This window comes from Stegodyphus dumicola, chromosome 2 (genome assembly GCF_044657685.1).
Source record: "Stegodyphus dumicola isolate Sdum_Otavi_A_Nest chromosome 2, ASM4465768v1".
In the NCBI taxonomy this organism is placed as follows: Eukaryota; Metazoa; Arthropoda; class Arachnida; order Araneae; family Eresidae; genus Stegodyphus; species Stegodyphus dumicola.
Genome location: NC_140769.1, coordinates 270079616 through 270092855, shown reverse-complemented (window position 1 = coordinate 270092855; position 13240 = coordinate 270079616). Strand labels below are relative to the sequence as shown.

The 13240-nt window shown below is 31.2% G+C and overlaps 1 long non-coding RNA gene across 1 annotated transcript; it reads left to right on the top strand.

The window, feature by feature from the left end:
- The first annotated feature begins 1626 nt into the window (after positions 1 to 1626).
- On the top strand, positions 1627 to 12336 carry LOC146998973 (uncharacterized). The gene is made up of 2 exons (XR_015039889.1): positions 1627 to 2416; positions 12011 to 12336. It is a non-coding gene; the product is annotated as an uncharacterized LOC146998973 (long non-coding RNA).
- Positions 12337 to 13240: the final 904 nt, after the last annotated feature.

Sequence of the window (13240 nt, the reverse complement as noted above, 5' to 3'; positions counted from 1 at the left end):
GGGGGGGAATGAAAAATATTGCTTCAATTTTTGTTTCAAAATCAAACATTGCTTCAATTTTTTTTTTTTTTTTTTTTGTTATTATTAAAGAGATGCAAAGAGATATCATAAAAAAAATCTAACATTCTGAAGTAGAATCCTAAGAATCAGTGTCATTCTTATAAAAGAATGTTTAACATCAATGAAAATAGCATTTTGTAAATATTCAAATATCGAGAAATGTAAACAAATTGTGATTCTATGTTGTTTGTCTGCTGCTGTTTTTTGAAAAATGTATGAAAATGTTGGGAACGAAAATAGCATAAGTTACTTTAGTTAAATTAATATATACTTTTGTTTGATGACTTTTGTTGATATCTCAGGATGCAAACATACATATTACTTTATATTCCATGCTAAATACCTTGATACGAAGCATTTTAACACCATCAATATTTTTTTTTTCCCCAGTAACACATCTATTCACCATTACCAAACACACTCACTACACACACACACCTGTGAGACACTATTTATTGTAAATGAAGACAGATTCTTCTCCCTTTAACTACACTCATGAACACAATCGTATTTTAGGACATTTTCTTTTCCTTTTCTTTTTTTTTTTCCCTCTTTAATTTATTTTAAATTTTATTTTGTCCCATCTTTTCTTCCTGGCCTTTTGAACTCGTACAAAATGTACGAAGTTTCTTTTTACTCTCCACGAATACGAAATTGGCTCTCTTTCTATATACCTTTCCTTCGCACCTATACTTGATTTTTCGCCCATCGGTTGCAGAAAGACTTAGCGGGTGCAACACAAGATATCTGTCTACTTTGTCTGTCTGTCTCGCATATTCACAAAGCCTACAGACCATTTCTGTATGGGCTGCTCTCATTGGAGGAAACATCTGCTTGGCGTTCATATTTGGAATGGCGATTTATCGCCCTGTAGGCGTGGTAATTAACGCCGAACAAAAGAAAACAGCGTTTATTATTCGATATTTTTTTAGTTTATGAATGAAAGCTTAGAAGAATTCTGTGGAATATATTTTAAATAACCTACTGATCTTATTAGTAGTTTATTTGTATTTGAATTTAAACTTTTAAAAGTACGTAATTGTTTTACAAGAAAAAGGTGTTTACATGGAGATAGCATATGCACTTTTTCGTCATTTCTGTTAGAGTCTATTGTGTAAATTTCCATAACACATTAAATTATACAAATAAAGGAATATAAAAAAATTAACCAAATGAAAACATTCAGTAAACGTTTAAGGACGTCGGATACCTACCTATTCGTTTTACCTAAATTATGAGTAAGTATAACTAAAATTATATTTTATTCCATTATGTGCTATTTCTATTGAAACGCTTTTCGGGATCTTGGATAATAATCTCGCTATTGGTACCTACTACAAAGAGTACAAACCAGTAAATAAAAATAAGAAAAATTAACATTAAACAAAAATAGAAAAAATAAAGGCGCTTAATTTTTAACACCGCACCCGAAGGCGAAAAGACAAATAATAACAAAGTCATTCAATAAAGTTAAAATAATAATTAATCAGTGTAGAGAAGAGTTTACGACAGCTACGAGCGGGGATACAACCGGCGACCTTAGAAGGCTGAGAAATTTTCCCGCGCTCGTTACCGCTGAGCTGCGGTTTCTCCGGTGAATTCTGTACGACGCTTACATGCAAATTGTAAAGGCGATGAACCAAAAGTCGCCAAGCACTAGATTCTGTAACCCTACGTTTCCTGTTTTAACCAATCGGAGCAAACAGCAGCAGAAACGGTCTGTAGGCTTTGTGAATAAGCGTCTGTCTCCGCGTCGGATAAGACAATGCGGCCAAATTTGTGTATAATGTCCCCGTTTTCTCATCTGAGATTTTCTCCCACGTCCGGATTTCTTTATATCAAGTGCCCTTGGGCTTTAATTCTGGAACCGGCAACGTTGCTCTTAGCAATAGCTCGGTCAATTATAGAGTCTATGTCTTTAATGGGCTAAACCTTAATGGACCGTAGCTTGGTTAGATGAGTTAAAGAATATGTGCTTCCTTTTTTAAATAGACTTTCTTCGGTCACATTAATAACAGACTTGATCCTTGAATTCCCGACTGTCTGAAATTTCGCCATACATTACGCCAAAGGAGTTTCATTTTCCCGCTAGAAAATACGGAGATTCGATTTTGAAAAAGGCTAAACCTTAATGGACCGTCGCTTGGTTAGATGAGTTAAAGAATATGTGCATTACGTCTATGGAGCCTTTCCTTCTTTAAATAGGACTTTCTTCGGTCACATTAATAACAGACTTGATCCTTGCCTTCCCCCTGTCTGAAATTTCGCCATACGTTACGCCAAAGGAGTTTCATTTTCCCGTCAGAAAATACGGAGATTCGATTTTGAAAAAGGCTATCTGTGAAATCTTCCAGAGGTAATTGCAGATTATCTCAAAACATTTTATTGAAAAATGCAGTACGTTTACTTAATTTCTTCTGTTTATGGTAAATTTATGCATTTTCTTTCAATTTCTTTTTATTGATGTTCGTAATTGTTTTCGACCTATGGTTGATAAGAATAAATCTGTACACCGTTTTTCGTCAACAATTGTAGCTGTTTTCTGATAGTTGTAAATCTAGGTAGATGAATTTTGTTTTATGTAAACTCATTTAATTTTTAAATACATACTTTATTGTGTCAATATGTCTGTTGATGTTTGCTTATTGAGTATGTATGCTTGGGTCTTTTGATGTATGCTCAGTGATTATGAATCTAAATTGGTTAATTTAGATAAATTTCAGATGTTTAATATTTTAATTTGAGGATGTATTTGATAAAATTTATGAATGAGGATTATATCTGCAAATTATTGGATTTAAGTTGCATTTAGATCAATAATTACTTTATTTATAATCAAACTATTTTATTTTTATATATGAAAAATTGTCTTAATTTTTTATATTAGAAGTATTTTAATTGTTTAAATTGTACATTTTGTGATAAATTTATGCATTAAATATATATATATGATTTTGAATTCATTAGCCCTCTAAAAGAATTAAGTGTACAAATAATTTACTATTAGATATAATGTCCATGCACTATATATATATATTACTAAAATATATTTTTTATCTTTGTTGCTTTTTTTTTATTATTTTAACAGGCACGTTATGAAAATAGTGTATAGGGAGATTAAATATGAAATACCTTATTAATATTTTTAGAAATTTTCTGATCTCTCTTTTTAAAATGCAGTTTTTGAATTTGTTAATTCTTAGAAATTTTTTTTTACGTATTTAATAAATATTTTATGAGTCATGAATATTATGTTTGTGTGCAGGGCTTTAAGTTTTGATAGTTTTTATTTCATTTTTCAATTTAATGTGTTGAATACCAGTGTGATTTTCATTAAAATCAAATTTAGGAAGACATTTAAGGAGTATTCATTTTGCAAGAGATTCATCACGTAAGTTATGTTGTTTAGATTCTAAAAACATTATATGTTTGTTTGTTTTACAAACCCTTTAACTATGGTGGCCATATACGTTTACAGTTTTAAAATGGTTGTGTGACATTTTGTCATTAATAAGTGATTATAAAACAATAATAATTTATTATTCATATTTATAAATACAAATTTGACTAAAAAAATGAATAATTATAACATAATATATAACTAATTATATGATCGTAACCAAAAAATCGTCAATTTTGTTTTGCTTTCTGATTATTTTTAATAAATAATACAATGTAAACATTCTATCTCTTTGTATTTTTGCATCATCAGCAATATAAAAAATGGAATCCTGTTAGTGCATCCAGTGGTTTATGTTCATCAACATCCTGCATAAGTATGGCTGGGCTGTGTCCAGTAATACATTTTGTAACAGTTCTAGAGTTCTTCCGTATCAGACACAACTTTGGCTGGCATTCTGTCAAAACACAGACTCGTCCAAAAAGTACGTTATTACTTGCTGTGACATGAAAGGTCGTGTGAATGTCTTTTCTCCGGAGAGAGAATTTATATGCTCAGAGTCTCAATCCTTCCACCTTACTTTGAGAATAATTTGATCCGAATGGCACGTGCGTGCTTGCGCTCATGGTCACGGATGAGGCCATCAAACTATAATAAGGTTGCTGCTCTGAGATTTATGTGCATTTTTATTCTTTTGAAATAAGTTTGTTTGGTTTATATCCATCGACACCTCGTGTAAGTGGGGCTTGGCTATGTAAATCCCAATAGTAAATTTTTTAGATTTTGTATGTTCTAACAAGGTTTCTGCATTAAGATTGTGTGTGTTTTTTTGTTCTTCAGGAATAGTGTGGTTTTATATGACTATCATGGATCAACCATCAACGTCTGCAGTTAAAGATAGCAATGGTAGTAGTACTACTGGAAGCTTATTATCTAACGATTTTGAAAGTGGCGAGGAAAATATAGGAAATAGCGACATAGAAGAAAAATGTAATCGAATCCTGTGATAGTAGTGGCCAGGATAATGTAAGTTGTCATTGAAGGTACTGTGACGAATTTCAACCGGAAACATATAATTTTGACAGTGTAGGTGCGAGAGTTAGTGATATGTTTGATGTGGCTGACGATGCTGAGGAATACGATTATTTCACAAAGTATTTTGATGCGGGCCTAGTACAAATAATTGCAAATGAAACCAATAGATATTGTGCATTTTGTTCAAGAGACCAGAATGCTGTAATAAAACTCAAAACAAACACAATGATTGATGGGGCTTACTCACTTTTAGCATTAAGTTTGTTGATGCCTCAAGTGAAGAAGAGTACCATATCTGAGTACTGGTCGAAAAATACAATGAAACGAACAGATATTTTTTTTTTTTTCAAATATATGACTCACAACAGATACACAAAAATTTTGCGGATAATGATAAACAACCAGAAAACTCCATAGGCTGTGGAAAATTCGAGATGTGTTTCAAAATTTAAATGCCAAATTTTTTACATATTTTTCACCATTTCAAATACGTAGTGATGAGTCTTTTGTGTTATTAAAGGCAGGTTATCATTCAAACAATATATTCCTTCAAAGTGACATCAATTTTGTCTAAAACTGTTTTTGTTGTGAGATTATGAAACAAGAATTATTTTGAAAATTTTGGTTTACATTGGTTGCATCAAAGATATACCACAAGACGAAACACTTGGCATCGCAGGCACTATAATACTTGCCACTTGGCATCGCAGGCACAGCTCATAGAAAATTATCGGAAGAAAAAACCACCCCCTATGTACTGATAATTGGTACAGCAGCCCAAAGTTGTCAGCCTATTTGGTTGAAAATGGCATTGGATTATGGGGAAAACTGAAAGAAAAATGTCAAGAAAAACTGAAAGCACTTAACACTTAAAACACTTAAACGCTGTCAAATAATTTAAGCTGAAGAAAACGCAAAAATTTTGGCTCTTAAGTTGAAAGATAAAAAGGCTGTGCATTGTATTTCTACATTTTGCAAAGGAACATTGGGCAGGGCTTAATTTCTAAAATTAGAAGTGCCAGAGCCCTTCTGACCGCTCAATTTAACCATCTGACCGCTCAATTTGTGGACTGAAATCGCTTCAAAATTTGTCTGTATTTTATATATATGTATCTATTTTAAATCTATACACAGTCAAAAGTCTTTAATCTGGAATGATCTATAATCCAGACCTCAAAGCTACAAACTTTCTGCGCATGCGTTAATGTTGCCGATTGCATTGTTCCTTATTCTTCTAATTGGATCTGTCTTATTATTTTTTGCAGACTGTTAGAGCAATTTTATAAAAGTAAGCTTGAACTTTTGATTATGTCAAAAAGAATTTCCGATTCTGGAGCTCCCAAAGGATCTACGGTTTATCTTTACATTATGGTAACTTGGCATTTTTTTGGCCAAAATTTGGCGACCAAATCTCCTACAGCAACCCTCTATTTTTTTTCCCCGCTGCCATTTTGTCTTCACGAAGTAAAGACATGTTTCTTTTCTTTTTATCTACTGAACACTTCTTCCAACAATCTACTACCCGAATTACACTTATGCTAGAACTTTTATCTAACAAAACTGCTTAATCATGACAAATATTCAATGCAAAATTGGGAAAAAGTGCACAATACCATACTCCTTATGCGTTTTTCAAAATAACACATACACATAAACCATGTACACGCCGACTTATTTTTACTTAAAAAAACATCCCAGAATTGCACAAAAATGGCATTGCGCACACTCTTCACTATATCCATGTACACTGCTTTTTTCTCATAAATTAGAAAAATTTCACGAAAATACATGACAATTTTCTCAATCTTTAAACCCGGTAAAAAGAACATATATGAAATTACCTGATCGCGAAAAAGTATTTACCCTTTCCAAATATGAACATTTCCACATATAAAATAAATAAAATATCCAAAAACTTTTACCTCTAAATCATCTATTACATTACACACGTCACCAACGAATTCATACCACAACCATTACAAATACTTAGTGTCAGATATTTGAATTATTTCCATGCACGTTTACTTCAACTTAAACGTATACCAAATTCCTACAAACAAAATTCACAAAATAACTATCATTTAATTAAAATATCACTAAACCATGTACACGCCGACTTATTTTTACTTAAAAAAACATCCCAGAATTGCACAAAAATGGCATTGCGCACACTCTTCACTATATCCATGTACACTGCTTTTTTCTCATAAATTAAATTTCACGAAAATACATGACAATTTTCTCAATCTTTAAACCCGGTAAAAAGAACATATATGAAATTACCTGATCGCGAAAAAGTAATGAACATTTCCACATATAAAATAAATAAAGTATCCAAAAACTTTTACCTCTAAATCATCTATTACATTACACACGTCACCAACGAATTCATACCACAACCATTACAAATACTTAGTGTCAGATATTTGAATTATTTCCATGCATGTTTACTTCAACTAAAACGTATACCAAATTCCTACAAACATAAAATTCACAAAATAACTATCATTTAATTAAAATATAATTAAATTCAAAAACACTACTTAAAATATAAATGAGCACATACATTAAATTAATACATACATAAATACCCATTTCGAATTCACTTTAGTTACGGCCATAGGATCCAAAAATTCACGAACACTGTTTCACACAACACAGAATAAAGCCAAATACAAAATTTCCAGATTTTTTCCCGATTTCCCCCCTTTTCCGATTAAAGAACCGTAATTCTTCCATTAATATCACATGACATATCCCATGATCTCTGATTTCCCTCACACAAAATAATGTGTAATCGGAACTGAGTACTGCTCACATTATTACCAAAGTGCCAGGTGGTAACCTTTATTGCCTCCAAAATGTCGCCAAACTACCAGTTACCATATTGTAAAGATCAACCGGATCTACAAAGCGAAAGAATGTTTCGATGTCCATCAAACAAAAAGTGGAATTGCTGCAAAAAATGGATAAAGGCATATCCTTTGATTCTCTAATCATTGCAAAATCTGTTTATCAATTTCACGCTGCTCTGCGGGGGGGGGGGGACATCGTGGGGCGCAATCAACAAGAAGTTGATCTGTCAGCACTATCCTCATCTTCAGGGCAGATGTTTTTATTTTATTCGGCTTATAATTCCTTACTAAATGCAGTATTTCATCTCAATGTACTCTGTCTTTGATATGATTTAAATCAAATTCCTCGTCATTATAAATATGACGAATACACATCAAATAGTTTTCTGGTTGCAATTTTCTAATTTCGACTATGCGTAACGTATGCTTTACGCATGCGCCCGTTGAAAGAAATGTTTAATAAAGTAAACAAATAAATATAAAACTTTTTTTTTGTAAATTTTGATACTCTTTAGATCATAATTGCTCTTTATTTCATAAATTATGGTTTCATATTTTTAATTTTATAATTTCTGCATGCCATCTTACCAGATTTAAACTGATCTATAATCCGGAATCGCTGAAGTCCCGACGAGTCCAGATTAAAGACTTTTGACTGTATATTGGAGAATTGAAAAATGAACTTTTTCTTTCTAGAAAATATTTTGTATATAGATTTTTATCATGAGAAACTAAGTTGCTAGAAAAAGCAATTTCAGATGTTATCACCAAAAAAAAATTTTTTTTTTCTTTAATAACTTTCATTCGAATTGCAGTTAATTTCTATTTATTGCATAATATAAAAAGCAAAATGTATAAAATTTAAGAAAATATACATCATTGAGGAAAAAATACCTTAGAAATGCAGTTTAGTATGATAGAGTTCAAAACAGGTTTCAAGGCAAAGTCCAACTTCACAGTCTTTGCACCACATTCAATAAATCTAATTATTAATCTAATCAATAAATCTAATTAATAATTTAATTAAATAATCAAGATAATTGCTGAACGTTTTCTAACAGCCATTTCTGTAAGAAAAAGTGGCAAAAAGTGAAGTTTGAGCAGTAATACCACGTGCCTTTCAAATGCCGTAATTTAGTGGACAATTAACAATATCTGTTGGCCAAAACGTAAACTAAACGTCTAATACTGTATATAATTTATTTCACTGGTTAAACAGGGAAAAAATGGGATGCGCTCCTCAATAAAGGAAGGAAAACACATGTCCGCGGAATTCACGGGATGAACAGATTTTGCTACATTTGAGTTGCCCGCGGTATGAGCAGCCAGAGGGTTATCAGTTTTAGAATTAAATGGTTAATTATTATCAAATTAATTAATAGCTATTTAATTAATGTTTATAAATTGTTATTTAATCAGTAATTACATAATTAATTAATTTTTTAATTGATAATTATTATTTATTGCAGTAATTAAATAAAGATTAAATTAAATAATTAAAATTAAATGTGAAGAGATAAATTTAATAAGTGATTTTTTAATATAATTTTAATGCTAAAATTAAAATTTTTGAAATAAAATTTCTATTGAAATTGTTATTCAGTTACATAAAAGTGCAGCAGCCTTCTTAATTAGGGCTTCCATGCACTCCGGCTAGAATTACGATTTATTACAAAAACTAAGAAGTACCGGAGACAGAACCGGTGGCCTCCGGCCCAATTTTAGCTCTAATTGTAGGGGGGGATTAAAGACGAAAAAGTATAGCTGATGAAAATTCATATAAGGCTAAAAACAGGGTGAAACAGAATGAGTGCATCAGGGTATGAGTGGGTGGAATTATAAAATGAGGGGAATCTTGGTGAGAAAGGGAGTTCTGTTTGACTGCAACTCTCTGCTGATATATTTATAGGCATCAAGCAGATGTGTGTCAGGGGTAAAATGCGTCCTGAATCTGACTCCTAAGAATGAAAGTAAAGTTACTGGTTACACTTCCAACCTCTCTAAAGCTAAATGTAATATGAATAAAGAAATTTTGCAAAATCTTAATTTCCACAAATGTTTGCATTTGCTGGTATGGTCGCATATAATTTTACTCATAGTTAAAGGGTTAAAATTAATATTTACCCCTCCCTCAACCTTTTTTTTTTTTTTTTTTTTTTTTTCCTAGGTACTTCAAAAACAAGCTTCATTTGCTTTGAACAGAATTGTGAACAGTCTTTTTGGTTTGCTAAAGCTTTGCGTCAACATTTAACAATTTGCCATGGCATTTTATTTTCAAAACAAGTTCTGAAATTTCAAACAATAGAAGAATTTAAGGATTGAAAAAACAGTTATAAAGCTCTAGAAGATATAAATTTTGTTAAAAAAAATGGTGAAAAAGAGTGTATTGATAATGAGCATAAACAGTATTTTTATTGCCACTGTAGTGGTTTCCACACTGTAAAAAGTGAAAATATTAGAATGAATGCAGAGTCAAGGAAAATTGGGTTCTCTTGTACTTGTACAATGACAGTAACTTTAAAAAATGATGCAATCTTATCTGTTGAGCTTTTCCCACAACATTATGGTCACCAACAAAATATAGGTTTGTTATACTTAACAAAAAATGAAAAACAAATGATAGCATCAAAACTGTAACAAAAAGTTAGTATTGATGAAACTCTTAAAGGCATTCAAGATAAATTACTGATATCTCTTAAGCCTAGTAGATTTCATTTAGTTAACAGACAGGATATATATAATATTGAAAGTGCAATGAAACTTTGTGACTTTAAAAGGCATGAAAATGATGCAACTAGTGTTGCCCTTCTTCTGAATGAGTTCTCAAATGGTTACAAGTTTCAAGGTACTGAAGCAACAGGGAAATTCAAAGATTTAAATACAGATTTTTTTTTTTTTTTTTTTTTTTGCTTTGCAACATCCAATTCAGCTAGCAATGTTAAAAACTTTTGGAAAACGTATTGTGTGTGTTGTTTCAGCACATGGTACTAATAAATATAAATTTAATTTAATAACATTATTAGTTGTAGATGAGGAAGATCCCAGTAGCCTTTTGTATTTGCAATCGAGAAGATAAATCAGTGCTAAAGATTTTTTTTTCACTTATCAAAAGGAAAAATTTTGGAAAATTTTACCCCTAAAATTTTTATGTCAGATGATGCTCCTGCATTCTACAATGCATGGGTAGACATTTTCGGTGCAGGACCAAAGAAACTGCTTTGTGCATGGCATGTAGAAAAAGCAATCCGAGTAAAAATACAAGCATTAATCAAAGATAAGGAACTTGCATGTCAAGTGTATAAATCTGTTATAGTTTTACTTCATGAAAAAGATGAAAGAAAATTTCAGATAATTTTTAAGCATTTATCATGTATGTTTGATTCAGATGACAATGTATCATATTTGGTATATATATTTTTTAAGTACGTACAGTCACCATTTGACAGAAATTGCTGCCTGTTACAGACTAAATGCAGGCATTAATACAAATATGCATATTGAAGCATTTCATAGAGATTTTAAATACAACTTCCTCAAAGCAAAAGTAAATCACCGCCTAGATAGTTGTCTTTACCAAATTTTTGAATATGTGAAAACTAAAGCAACTGCTAGATTGACAAAATTAGAAAGAGGAAAAATTTCAAATAAAATTAAATGTATTTCTAATTGGCATAAGAATAGTCTTGATATGAATTTCAATTCTGTGAAAGAAATAGAAGATAAATCATTATACTCTGTTAAAAGTTCAAAATCAGAACACAATTATATAGTTAGCATTAATGACTTTACCTGCAAGTGTCACATAAAATGTATTTTATGCAACGTATGCATTCATGCTGTAAATTGTTCTTGTCTAGACTTTTTGATACAGAATGTTACATACAAACATATTCATTTGGTTGTGTGGAAAATTGGTTCAAAAAGTGATTTGCTACATTCTAATAATATAATACAGTAGAAATGCCATCTTCAAATGAAAATATATTGCCATTTTCAAATAAAAAGGCAGATGAGTTAAACACAGCCGGAATATTTAATTCATTAAAATCTCATAATCCTGAAACAGATATAAGTGAGACAGAACTGATGTTGGAAAAAATTAAACAACAAATATGTAATTTAAATTCTCACAGAAAAAGGGAAGTCATTGGGGAGGTAAATTCAATGTTAAAAAATATAAGTGAATTTCTGACATTACAATCTGAAAGTTGCCGTTTATCTACAGATCACGAGAAGAAAAGGAAACTCTTATCCCAGAGGTCATTTTTTCGTACAAAGAAAATAAAGAATAAAAAAATTAATAAGTTGTCTAAACCAACTCACGAAGAAAAACAAATCATCGAATCTGAGATCATTGGTGCTAATTTTGTTGTCAGTCATGAAGAACATCCTTATGCTGCTAAACATGTGAAATAGTATGAAAATAGTTTTCCTTAATTTAAAGATATACAAACTCTTTATTAAATAGAAGGTAAATTTAAATCATTAAATAAAAATTAGTAGCTTTACTTCATCGGCAAATTTGATTTTATTATATAATATTTCAGTTTAGTGGTTTTTATGTTAATTTTATGCTTTACATCTATAGGTATCTTTAATTATTACTTATCTGCTCCTATCAGTTATTTACATACTTCCTTTTTCACCCTTTATATTTTAGGTCTGAACAACTATATGCAAGTTTTATGTAAAAACAGAATCAGATCTAGAAAAGCATTTAAGAAGTACTCATTTTGTAAAGCAGTTCATATATCCTTGACCACAGCTGGAACAACTGAAGTTTAAGTATGACTTTCAAGAGATTAATAAAATAAGCCTCTGATCTCAATACCTCACCAAGTGACTGCTTTCTTCAGCATTTATACAAGACTATTCTTCAGAACGCATTGCCAATTTTCATTTGTCATGATAATTAGTATCTAATTATATTATTGTATATGTTACATCATCTGTAATATTTCATTAATAAATTATTCCAAAAGTGAATATTTGAACTGCTTAATTCATATATGCACCTCATTTAATATACTGTAAAATTTTCTCTGTGTTCACAGTACTTTCAGAAACTTAGACAAATAATATAAATTTAATTTTATCAGTACCCTAGAAATATTGAAAAAACTGAATATATGAAATGTGCATGAGATTCTAGTCTTGATTTCTTCATTTACTACCATACATAACTTATCACAAAAGCTTAATATGTAGTATTAATAAAAAAATATGTACAGTATTTTTATCACTTAAGACTATTCTGTAGCTTATTGAATCAATTGCTTGGACTAGTAATTTATTTTGATATCTTCTTGCAGTAGTTTGAGGTGAAAAAGTTTACTTTACTATTTATCACAATTATTGCTATTTCCTCGAAAAATAATTTATTTTCAAGTAAGATAAGGCTGTACCTTATTCATACAGGTTGAAGCAAGACTGGCACCTTTGCATTCAAGTAGGTATTATGGGGCCTTGCGGATTGCTAAACTCCACTCTAAATGGAATTCCGATGGTCTCCTGCCCCTCATTCCCTACCACCAACTTCTTGAGAGGATTTTAGCTTGCTTTATGTGTTTAGTGATCCCTTACCACACAGACACTATGCTTACAATCATCCATGGCTTCTCCAGGATTCGAACCTGGGCCCTTTGGTAACGGCAGTCAGCATCACTAACTACTAGCCTGTTTGGTCAGCACCTTATTGACACAAGTACAGGTTGAAGCAAGGCTGGCATTCAAGTAATCATATTAAGTATTACTGAGCCTTGCCAACTGTCAAGTTTCCATCCCAAATTAAGTTCTGAAGGAAATCATCCCAGGTTGCAGTACGAGCCAACCTCTCAAGACCAGTTCACCATGTACTTTGAGTGCATCCTTGCCATGTAGGGGCACTGAT